Consider the following 12863-nt stretch of genomic DNA (forward strand, 5'->3'; position numbering starts at 1 on the left):
GAGGACTTGAAAATGAGTCAACGGGGATTGGTCAGATAGCTTGACCAATGCAAGGAGACAGAAGCCCCCAGGGGGGCAATCAATGTACACAATAGCCAGACATGGAACAATGGTTCCCTAACGAGCCCTCAATACACATTACTCTGAGTGTCAATACCTCCCTTAGCAGACAACAGGTGAGGTCATTAGCACACCTGACAAAAGGTGAATGGAAAGCCACCTCAGACCAAAAGCAACATTGTTTAGACAGTCTGTCTCCCCATTGAACTTCCTGGAATGACCATATTAGGAGTGAACTTCCTGGTCAGAGACCTCATGCTGTACAGGGAATAAAAATCTTCATATTACAAGGGCGACATTATTCCTGAATATGACTGTCCCATTTGAAGTAGTCCAAACCATATTTTCAGTGTTCACCACCCTCCCGGTCACCCTGCATCCATAACAGATGCAGGGTGATTTAAACATAAGAGAGCCCCATAAGGCTGAGCATAGTGCCCCCCAACCTCTCTAAAGGAATTTGGGGTCCACAACCCCCATGCCCAAAGTGACTCCCGTCACACACACTAAGGGCACTTTTTAGTGTGTTTTCACATGAACATTTTGTTCACTTACAGGTTTTTTCGTTCTACGTTTTGCACCACCACTGTATGCTCAGCTATAATATCTGGTTGCTTTGTCCAGACTGGAGGAAGCTATATCTTGACGGACGCAACCAAGCTGGGTGCTGGACGGTTCCGTCATATACCCCCTATTCATTCATGTTTGGGGGGTATCTGGGGGCCCCCTTACTAAAGGAGGCATTCAGATTTTGACATGCCCCCACAATCACTGGCCAGGGTTGTGGGAAGGAGATGCTTGAGGGGACTGTTATGTACAAACCCGATTCCAAAAAAGTTGGGACACGCTAACAATTGTGAATAAAAACAGAATGCAATGATGTGGAAGTTTCAAATTTCAATATTTTATTCGGAATACAACATAAATGACATATCAAATGTTTAAACTGAGAAAATTTATCATTTTAAGGAAAAAATAAATTGATTTTAATTTTCATGGCATCAACACATCTCAAAAAAGTTGGGACAAGACGGCCATGTTTACCACTGTGTGGCCTCCCCTCTTCTTTTTATAACAGTCTGCAAACGTCTGGGGACTGAGGAGAAGTTGCTGAAGTTTAGGAATAGGAATGTTGTCCCATTCTTGTCTAATACAGGTCTTCTTTGTTGCATCTTCCTCTTTATGATGCTCCAAATGTTTTCTATGGGTGAAAGGTTTGGACTGCAGGCTGACCATTTCAGTACCCGGATCCTTCTTCTACGCAGCCATGATGTTGTAATTGATGCAGTATGTGGTCTGGCATTGTCATGTTGGAAAATGCAAGGTCTTCCCTGAAAGAGACGACGTCTGGATGGGAGTATATGTTGTTCTAGAACTTGGATATACCTTTCAGCATTGATGGTGCCTTTCCAGATGTGTGAGCTGCCCATGCCACACGCACTCATGCAACCCCATACCATCAGAGGTGCCGGCTTCTGAACTGAGCACTGAGAACAACTTGGGTTGTCCTTGTCCTCTTTAGTCCGGATGACATGACGTCCCAGTTTTCCAAAAAGAACTTCAAATTTTGATTCGTCTGACCACAGAACAGTTTTCCACTTTGTCACAGACCATTATAAATGAGCCTTGGCCCAGAGAAAACGCCTGCGCTTCTGGATCATGTTTAGATTTGGCTTCTTTTTTGGCCTATAGAGTTTTAGCCGGCAATGGTGAATGGCACGGTGGATTGTGTTCACCGACAATGTTTTCTGGAAGTATTCCTGAGCCCATGTTGTGATTTCCATTACAGTAGCATTCCTGTATGTGATGCAGTGCCGTCTAAGGGCCCGAAGATCACCGCCATCCAGTATGGTTTTCCGGCCTTGACCCTTACACACAGAGATTGTTCTGGATTCTCTGAGTCTTTGGATGATATTATGCACTGTAGATGATGAGAACTTCAAACTCTTTGCAATTTTTCTCTGAGAAACTCCTTTCTGATATTTCTCCACTATTTTTCACCCCAGCATTGGGGGAATTGGTAATCCTCGGCCCATCTTGACTTCTGGGAGACACGCCCACTCTGAGAGACACGCCCACTCTGAGAGGCTCTTTTTATACCCAATCATGTTGCCAATTGACCAAATGCTTGCAAATTGATCCTCCAGCTGTTCCTTATATGTACATTTAACTTTCCCGGCCTCTGATTGCTACCTGTCCCAACTTTTTTGGAATGTGTAGCTCTCATGAAATCCAAAATGAGCCAATATTTGGCTGACATTTCAAAATGTCTCACTTTCAACATTTGATATCTTATCTATATTATATTGTGAATAAAATATAAGTTTATGAGATTTGTAAATTAGTCCATTCCTTTTTTACTCACAATTTGTAGTGTCCCAACTTTTTTGGAATTGGGTTTGTATTTTTAGGACCTTTGGGGTCCTTTAAAAAAAAGAAGCCAGGAGGCAAACTACATTTGCTTGCAATTTAAAACTTCTAACTGCATGGAGTAAAACAAAAAAAATGTCTGGGCGGTGCCAAGGTAATGGGCATTTTTTATTTGACAGATTCGACTCTCAATGATTTTAAAGGGGTTGGGTTTGGGATCAGAACTTCATTGAACCGAAGGCGGTCCATCTCAATTAATAGGAAATAGTTTTTGGATTTATTTTCTCTACATTTCCTCCATTGGTCACAGTCCGGTCACAGATGGCTCTCCCAGCGGTTTCTTCCTCCCCATCGAATGTCTTTTCCTGTATCTGAATTCTGGAGGAATTCCTCACCGGAATATTCTTTCTGCTTGTGGATGTTTGGCAGGAAAGCGATTTTGTGTTGCTTAACATGTGCTAGGTGAAGTAAATGAATTCCCAGCGGATGGAAAGACATGTCTCAGCTTTTATTATCTTACAGCAGGAATCCCCTAACTCCGATTCCCTTACCAACCTCTATCCTGCCCTGAACGGAAAACACTGCATACCGAGGCACCAGGCTGTATATCCATCGAGCGTTTTGTTTCACGCTGATAATAAAATGTTTGACTGAAAATATATGAAAACCAAATCACTAAACATGATTTCAGTCTTTTAAAATTTACCGCTTTCATTATAACAAGCCCTGGTGATACCGCCATGGAGGTTCTTGTTCAGGCACTTCCTTTTATAGGCTGACAACGCTCTTTCCCTGTCTCCCAATAGTGCACTTGTGTTGTCACACACATGGCCTCTGATGGAGTCTACGAATGGCCTCTTCAACACACATAGAACAGACAAGGTCAACTGTTGTCACCATCACAAAAACCGCCCTGAGAAATGCCGAGCAGCCATCACTGGAGTTCATGTAGACAGAAAGTGGCTACTGACCTACAGAAAAATCCTAGATATAGGTTACAGGGAATGGAGAGGAGGTAAGAGACACTGGAGAGGGGGTATAATACCTCTTCTATTACAGGGAATGGAGGGGAGGTAGGAGACACTGGAGAGGGGGTATAATACCTCTTCTATTACAGGGAATGGAGGGGAGGTAGGAGACACTGGAGAGGGGGGTATAATACCTCTTCTATTACAGGGAATGGAGGGGAGGTAGGAGACACAGGACACCGGAGAGGGGGATATAATACCTCTTCTATTACAGGGAATGAAGGGGAGGTAGGAGACACAGGACACCGGAGAGGGGGATATAATACCTCTTCTATTACAGGGAATCGAGGGGAGGTAGGAGACACAGGACACCGGAGAGGGGGATATAATACCTCTTCTATTACAGGGAATGAAGGGGAGGTAGGAGACACAGGACACCGGAGAGGGGGATATAATACCTCTTCTATTACAGGGAATGGAGGGGAGGTAGGAGACACAGGACACCGGAGAGGGGGGCATAATACCTCTTCTATTACAGAGAATGGGGGGGTAGGAGACACAGGACACCGGAGAGGGGGGCATAATACCTCTTTTATTACAGAGAATGGGGGGGGGTAGGAGACACAGGACACTGGAGAGGGGGGTATATTACCTCTTCTATTACAGGGAATTGAGAGGAGGTAGGAGACACAGGACACCGGAGAGGGGGTATAATACCTCTTCTAATATAGGGAATGGAGAGGAGGTAGGAGACACAGGATACCGGAGGGGAGGGGTAGAATATCTCTTCTCATGCATAGACCTGGCATTGTCTGTTTAAAATAAATTCAGTTTAATGTCACAGACAGAGAATAGAAAGAATATAAAAGTTTCCCTTTAAAAACATTTAAATCTGCTTTTTTATTCCCTGGACATTCTAAAGTCCATTTCCTTCCCGAGACTCGGGGGCCGCAGGGCGTAAACAGCTCCACGCGACAATTTCCCAGCCGCACAGAGAGAAGTTCTGCTTATTATGATTTTGGTTTTTGGTCCAGAGACAAATTGAAAAGGTTGGACACCACCAACGAGGCTTTAGACGGCCGGGAACACGCTGTACTGAAAAAGTGCGAACACAAAACATAAACAGCTCCAATCTGAGACTGAGAAATCCTGCCAACCATAATTACAATCTGCACAAAACAATGTTCTACAATGTAACACCACCTACTAATATCCTACAATATACTGCAACACCACCTACTATACCACCATCTTCTAAAATAACACCAACACCTAATATAACACCAACACCTAATATAACACCATCTCCTAATATAACACCACCTACTAATATCCTACAATGTAACACCACCTACTAATATCCTACAATGTAACACCACCTACTAATATCCTACAATATACTATAACACCATCTTATAATATAATACCAACACCTAATATTCTACAATATACTGCAACACTACCTACTAATATTCTACAATGTAACACCATCTACTAATATTCTAAAATGTAACACAATCTTCCAATATAACACCACCTACTAATATTCTACAATGTACTATAACACCATCTCCTAATTAGTGATGGACGAACAATGGCCGGGGCAGTTCGCGAACATCAGCCGCAAATTTTCTCAAAAGTCCGCGAACTGCGAGTTTGCGGCGTGCCCCATTGACTTTAATGGGAGGCAAATTTTAAAAACCTTTAGGTCATATTTGCAGCCACAAAAGACATACTAGCTGTGCATAAATAGTCCCAGCACATGGACAATGTCATAACAGAAGAATTGCAATTGGAAAAGTTGCCCTAAATTATTATTTTTTTTTTCCATAAATCAGCCAGAACTGACAGCAGCCGGTAAATACATGTCTAATACATATAGGGTCCATTCCAGGCCCCAAAAATTAGCCCACATGCGTTTACCTGACAGCTAACAATGTAGTATTCTGTGGCTGAAGGTACATTAGGCATTCACAGGATACAGAAGTAAGTGTCGGCCATGAAAGGCCCCATAAATTAGCCCACATGGGTTTACCTGACAGCAAAGAACGTAGTATTTGGTGGCTGGAGGTACATTAGGCATTCACAGGATAAAGAAGTAAGTGTCGGACAGAATAGGCCCCAAATATTAGCCCACATGGGTTTACCTGACAGCAAAGAACGTAGTATTTGGTGGCTGGAGGTACATTAGGCATTCACAGGATACAGAAGTAAGTGTCGCCCATTCCAGGCCCCAAAAATTAGACCACATGGGTTTACCTGACAGCTAAGAACGTTGTATCCTGTGGCTGGAGGTACATTAGGCATTTACAGGATAAAGAAGTAAGTGTCGGCCAGTATTGGCCCCAAAAATTAGCCCACATGGGTTTACCTGACAGCAAAGAACGTAGTATTTGGTGGCTGGAGGTACATTAGGCATTCACAGGATAAATAAGTAAGTGTCGGCCATGAAAGGCCCCATAAATTAGCCCACATGGGTTTACCTGACAGCTAAGAACGTAGTATTTGGTGGCTGGAGGTACATTAGGCATTCACAAAAAAAATAATTGTCGGCCCTGAAAGGCCCCAAAAATTTGGCATTCCATGGACATGAAATGCCTTTTATGCCGCTGTATTTAGCGAAGACAAGGACCAGGAATTGTTGTGGGTGGATGGCGGTCTGGCGGATATTTGTGGCCTGTCATCAGGAATTTCAATGAAACACGGTCTACTGGTCACATGTGGTGAATTCCTCAGAGATCCATGCCTCATTCATTTTTATAAATGTGAGGTAGTCTACACTGTCATGAGCTAGGTGATTGCGCTTATCGGTCACGATCCCCCCTGCTGCGCTGAATGTCCTTTCGGACAGGACACTGGACGGGGGGCAAGCCAACATTTCCATTGCAAATTGTGCAAGCTCTGGCCAGAGGTCAAGTCTGCCCAACCAGTAGTCCAGGGGTTCATCACTCCTCAGAGCATCCACATCGGCCGTTAACCCGATGTAGTCGGAAATCTGTCGGTCTAGGCGTTCCCTGATGCTGGATCCGGAGTACAGCTGTCGATGGTTCGGCTGAAAGAAGGATCTCATATCTGAAGTGACCGAGACATCTTCAAACCGCCCTTTTCTTGCAGGCGCTGTTGGATTGCTACCCGCAACTGTTTCTCTGTGAGTGGAAATTCCTCTGCCAGCGCACGGAAAAGCAGAATGCAGCATTTCCCGCAGCAAGGCCTGCAAGTGCTGCATTCTGACCGCCCTCTGTGATTGTGGTAACATTTCCGCCATTCTTTGTTTGTACCGGGGGGTCTAAGTATGTTGCCACCTAGTACTGGTCCTTGGCCTTTATGTTTTTTATACGGGGGTCCCCCCTAAAATACTGGAGCATGTAGGCCCCCATTCGCACTAAACTGGAAGCGGTGTAGTGGCCTGCTTCCAGCTCATCATCCAGGATAATGTCGTCCTCGTTCTCCTCCCCCCATCCACGGATAACACAAGGGATCCCAGAAAGGTAAAGCATGCTCTTCTTGCTCCTCCTCATCCGCCCCGGCACCATCCTCCTCTGACTCCTCTTCAGACTCCTGCTGTTGATTTGTCTCAGATGGAGTAGCACCCCCTGGGAATTCATCCAACATTGCGACTTCCTGATCTTCCTGCTCCTGCTCCTCAATGGCTTGATCAATGACACGACGCAGTGCATGCTCCAGAAAGAAGGCGTAAGGTACGATGTCACTGATGGCGCCCTGGCCGTGACTCAGCAGTTTGGTGATCTCATGGAATGGCCGCAGAAGTCTGCATGCGTCCCGCATGAGTAGCCACTGGCGAGGTGAAAAAAACCCAAGCTTCCCAGAACCTGTCCTGCCGCAGACTTCGTACAGGTAGTCATTAACTGCACGTTTCTGCTGGAGCAGCCTATCAAGCATATACAAGGTTGAGTTCCATCGCGTCGGACAGTCACAAATAAGATGCCTGACGGGCAGATTGTGTCACCGCTGAATGTCAGCAAGGCGAGCCATGGCTGTGTAAAATCTTTGGAAATTGCCCGAGATTTTCCTGGCCTGCCGCAAGACGTCCTGGGCCCCAGGGTATTTGGCAACGAATCGCTGCATAACCAAGTTCAGGACATGTGCCATGCATGGCACGTGTGTTATTTTGCCCTGTTTCAACACGCTCAGCAGATTGGCACCGTTGTCGCACACGACTTTACCAACTGCCAAATTGAGCGGTGTCAGCCACTGATCTGCCCGTGAACGCAAAGCTGAAAGGAGTGCAGGACCAGTGTGACTCTTGGCTTCCAGGCACAACAGACGCAGCACAGCATGGCAACGTCTCACCTGGCATGTGGAATAGGTTCTGGGGATCTTGGGTGGCGCAGCGGAAGAGACGGTAGCAGCGAAAAAGGAGGAGTCAGCCGAAGAGGAGAGGGAGGATGGGGGAGGAGGAGGAGGAGGAGAAGAAGAGGCAGGCCTGCATGCAATCTGTGGCGGTACAACCAAATCTACACGGGTGCCACGGGTTACATGCTTGACGATTGTCAGAAGGTTCACCCAGTGGGCAGTAAAAGTCATATACCTTCCCTGCCCGTGTTTGCTAGACCATGTGTCTGTGGTCAGATGTATCTTGGCACCAACACTGTGTGCCAGAGATACATTCACTTGCCGCTGAACATGGCCATACAGCTCTGGGATGCCCTTCTGCGAGAAATATTTCCTGCCTGGGACCTTCCATTGTGGTGTTCCAATGGCCACAAATGTTCGAAAGGCCTCCGAGTTCACCAGTTGATATGGCAGTAGTTGGCTGGGCTATCAGTTCCGACAAGCCAGCAGTCAAACGTTGGGTAAGAGGGTTATCCGGCGTCATTAATTTTTTTGCTCCAACATTTGGGACACAGAAGCCTGCCTTTTTCCAGTACGTGAGGACGGCATGATGGAAGGTGGAGTGGAGGACAATTGTGAGGAGAGAGGAGAAGGAGAAGAGGATGGACAGTGAAAGCCTGGAGTGTGGCTTTGTGGACTCTGATGGTGTTGCTCCCACTGGGCTTGGTGATGGGAGTTCAGGTGCCTTCTTAAGGCAGTTGTCCCTAGGTGAGTGTTGGGCTTACCGCAACTTATGCGTTGACTGCAAAGGCTGCAGATGGCAACACTATTGTCAGCAACGGACACATTGAAAAAAGCCCACACTGCGGAGCCATGTGCCGGCATCCTGGGAGCGCCAGATGTGACAGTACATGGTTGATGGCTCGCTCCTGATACATTTGCAGTCTACTTTGTACCTCTTGTGCAATGCAAGTTCTGCCTGCGTCTCCTCCCTATCTGCTGGTCTGTCTATGTAACGCTCCTGCGTTTCATGTATGGTGTGGATTTTCAGCTGCAGAAATATTCCACTTCAGTAGTCATGTAAGAGAGATGCTGAGATACCATTCCCAACCTCAATGACTCATCATGTGTGGAAGGTCTTAATTCAGCTAGTAAATACACACACTCAACAAGCTGGTTCCTAGAGTGACTTTATGTATGTAGTAACACAGTGATGAAGTTTTAAGAGACAGGTTGAGTGGAGGTGGTAGGTGACAGACACTTGAAGGTAAGACAGTAGCAGATGGATGCAGGTAGGTTTAGCAATCATGTATGGTAGCAGATGACAGAGTAGCAGGTGGACATACAAGAGAGATCAACCCAGTGCAGGAATAAGTAGCAGTAGTCTTAAGAGCTAGCAATCTAGATATGCAGATGTGATAAATAGTCTTTACTATGCAGAGCTAGATAGTGTAAGCTTAGTATAAGTTTATAGAGGGTTCCCCTGTGGGGTACTTAGCACTAATAGCAATACAGCCGAAGGTTGGTTCAGGAGGAGCGGATGATCCAGAAGCGGGATACAGGGATCAGCGCAGCGAGGTTCCGTCAGCGAGGTATGCTTGCAAGCACGAAAGCTTCAAGCCAAGTTAGCATCCAGGTAAGGGTGTTTGAACGAACACATGTGAGTGAGAACTGGCGATTTAAATAGCCATCTAGTCCGGCGCTGAGTGATGACAGCTTCAGTCTTAAAGGTGTATGCGCACCTTTCCAAAAGAGAATGGTGGGGCGCATACACTTGTGAAAAGAGTAATTTAGGGTACCAAAGGTACCGGAACATTACAGTCTATCCCTCTGAACTCCCCTCCTCTTCCTCTCTTGTGGCCACCCACATGACGTCCATAGACACGTCATCATCCACGTCACCTTCCCCACCACTAACATTCAAGATCTCGGAGTAGGCAGCAACAGCGGGGACCAACCTCCTTGGGCTGATCTGGGTACTGTCGTCAGACTGCTGAGTGGTGGCTGTTGCTACCTCCTCTTCCTGATCCGATGCCAAAAATGGCTACGCATCGCAAATGTCTTGTGATGTATCGGAAAATAATTCCAGTGACTCAAGCAAAAGGGTATGTGGTGGTGGTGGTGTTGGTGGTGTCTTTGGAGGTGCACACAGCAGAGAGTGAAGAGGGTGCAGATAGAGAGGATGAGGAGGGGGTGCAGAAGAGGAAGGCTGAGTGAGCCACTCAACCAAGTCTGGTGTGTCCTTTGACGTAATTGAACGCACCTTTTGAAACTTCACACTTTGGCTCCGGCCTATCGCTCCTGCCCTATCCCTACCACCCCTGCGGAAGGGCCTGCCTCTTCCTCTGCCTGTCATTTTTTTAAATTACCCTGTGACAAAAGTCTCTAGAGAATCGCAGTATATCTGGAAAAAGGTATATAACACCCCGCTTCAATCTGTGGTATTGGGGGGGCCACAGGTTTATCACATCAGTTCTACAAATAATTGGCCAGTAACTGTTGTCACTGTGTGTAGCACAGTTAACACAGCAAAAGAGGCCAAATTTTTGCAGGACTAAAATACACTCTTAGAAAAGTATAATGTTAAATAACACCCCACTTCAATATATGGTATTGGGGGGGCCACAGTTTTATCACACCAGTTGTTAAAAAAATTGGCCAGGGAGTTTGGCGCTGTGTGTATCAGACTTAACGCAGCAAAGAGGTAATATTGTTGCAGGACACAAATACACAAGTATACTCAGATAACACCCCACTTCAATCTGTGGTATTGGGGGGCCACAGGTTTATTACACCAGTTCTACAAATAATTGGCCAGTAACTGTTGGCACTGTGTGTAGCAGAGTAAACACAGCAAAAGAGGCAATATTGTTGCAGGACACAAATATGCTTGTAAAAGTATATTTAGATAACTGAAAAATTGACTAAGCACACTCCCGGGTAGCGGTATTCTGGGCGTCTATGTAGCGTAATGAGTGCCACATCCTATTGAAATATTGGAAAACTAAAGAAAAAGAAACGTGGACTTTGGAGGCACTAGATACTTAAAAATATAACATTTTATTGAATAGTCTATATAAAAGCGTCAAAAGAAAAAACACAAAAACATAACGATATGACATCCCATTCGTAGAGGGGAAACATATTGGTACAGCATAAACAGTTCTGGCAGTTACTGATACCGTGGATTACACCCCTATATAGTGCACTGCACACCTATACCAAATATATAGTAGCCCTTGAAATGACTTTTGTGGACATTAACAGAGCGATTTGTGTCACTGCTGATCTGTCCCTGGAGCACACTGGATACCTGCCCCTAAACTGAAAAACTGCACAGTTATACCAAATATATAGCAGCCCTTAACATGACTTTTGTGGACATTAACAGAGCGATTTGTGTCACTGCCGATCTCGATCTGTCCCTGATGAACACAGCATACCTGTCCCTAAACTGAAAAGAGACTGTAGTAGACCTATACCAAATACCAGCCCTCAAAAGGACTTTTCTGGATCTTCACAGAGCGATTTGTGTCTGGCAATCTGTCCCTGATGCACTCGCCAACCTCTCCCTACGCTGACAAAAAGCGGAATGTGAAATGGCCGACAGCTCTGGTCTATTTATAGGGTAGGGGGACTGTCCATGTGCTGAAATGTTTCAATTGGCTGTCCCGTTCCACCTGACGGCTGTGTCATGGGTCAAAGTTCTCCCCAATGTAAACTAATATGGCCTCCGCGAACAACGCCATGTGTTCGCAACATTGGTTGGTAGCGAACAAGCAAAATTTGCCGCAAACTGACCACCGGGCGAACCGCAAGGCCATCTCTATTCCTAATATACCACCTACTAATATTCTACAATGTAACACCATCTCCTAATATTCTACAATGTAACACCTTCACCAAATACAGGGGTCTCCAAGGATTCTAAACAAAGCGCCAGTTTACTGTCCTTCAGACTTTAGGGGGTAGGACTGGCCAGCGGGAGTAGAAAATTCCTCCGACTTGGTGGTCAGTGGGAATATATATACAGTGCCCTGAAAAAGTATTCACACCCCTTGAAATTTCCCACATTTTGTCATGTTACAACCAAAAACATAAATGTATTTTATTGGGATTTTATGTGATAGACCGACACAAAGTGGCCATAATTGTGAAGTGGAAGGAAAATGATAAATGATACAAATAAATCTGTGAAAAGTGTGGCTGCATTTGTATTCACCCCCCTTTACTCTGATACCCCTAACTAAAATCTAGAAGAAGAAATTGCCTTCAGAAGTCAACTAATTAGTAAATAGAATCCACCTGTGTGTCATTTAATCTCAGTATAAATACAGCTGTTCTGTGAAGCCCTCAGAGGTTTGTTAGAGAACCTTAGTGACCAAACAGCATCATGAAGGCCAAGGAACACACCAGACAGTTCAGGGATAAAGTTGTGGAGAAGTGTAAAGCAGGGTTAGGTTATAAAAAATCTCCCAAGCTTTGACCATCTCACGGAGCGCTGTTCAATCCATCATGGGAAAATGGAAAGAGTATGGCACAACTGCAACCCTACCAAGACATGGCCGTCCACCTAAACTGACCGCCCGGACCTCTACTAAGACATGGCCGTCCACCTAAACTGACTGGCCGGGCCCCTACCAAGACATGGCCGTCCACCTAAACTGACCGGCCGGGCCCCTACCAAGACATGGCCGTCCACCTAAACTGACCGCCCGGACCTCTACTAAGACATGGCCGTCCACCTAAACTGACTGGCCGGGCCCCTACCAAGACATGGCCGTCCACCTAAACTGACTGGCTGGGCCCCTACCAAGACATGGCCGTCCACCTAAACTGACCGGCCGGGCAAGGAGAGCATTCATCCGAGAAGCAGCAAAGAGGCCCATGGGAACTCTGGAGGAGCTGCAGAGATCCACAGCTCAGGTGGGAGAATCTGTCCACAGGACAACTATTAGTCGTGCGCTCCACAAATCTGCCCTATATGGAAGAGTGAGAAGAAGAAAGCCATTGGTGGAAGAAAGCCATAAGAAGTCCTGTTTGCAGTTTGGGAGAAGCCATGTGGGGGACACAGCAAACATGTGGGGGGAGGAGCTCTGCTCAGAGGAGACCAAAACTCAACTTTTTGGCCTAAAAGCAAAACGCTATGTGTGGGGGAAAACTAACACTGCA

The sequence above is a fragment of the Pelophylax lessonae genome (assembly GCF_965119305.1).
Source record: "Pelophylax lessonae genome assembly, chromosome: 13".
In the NCBI taxonomy this organism is placed as follows: Eukaryota; Metazoa; Chordata; class Amphibia; order Anura; family Ranidae; genus Pelophylax; species Pelophylax lessonae.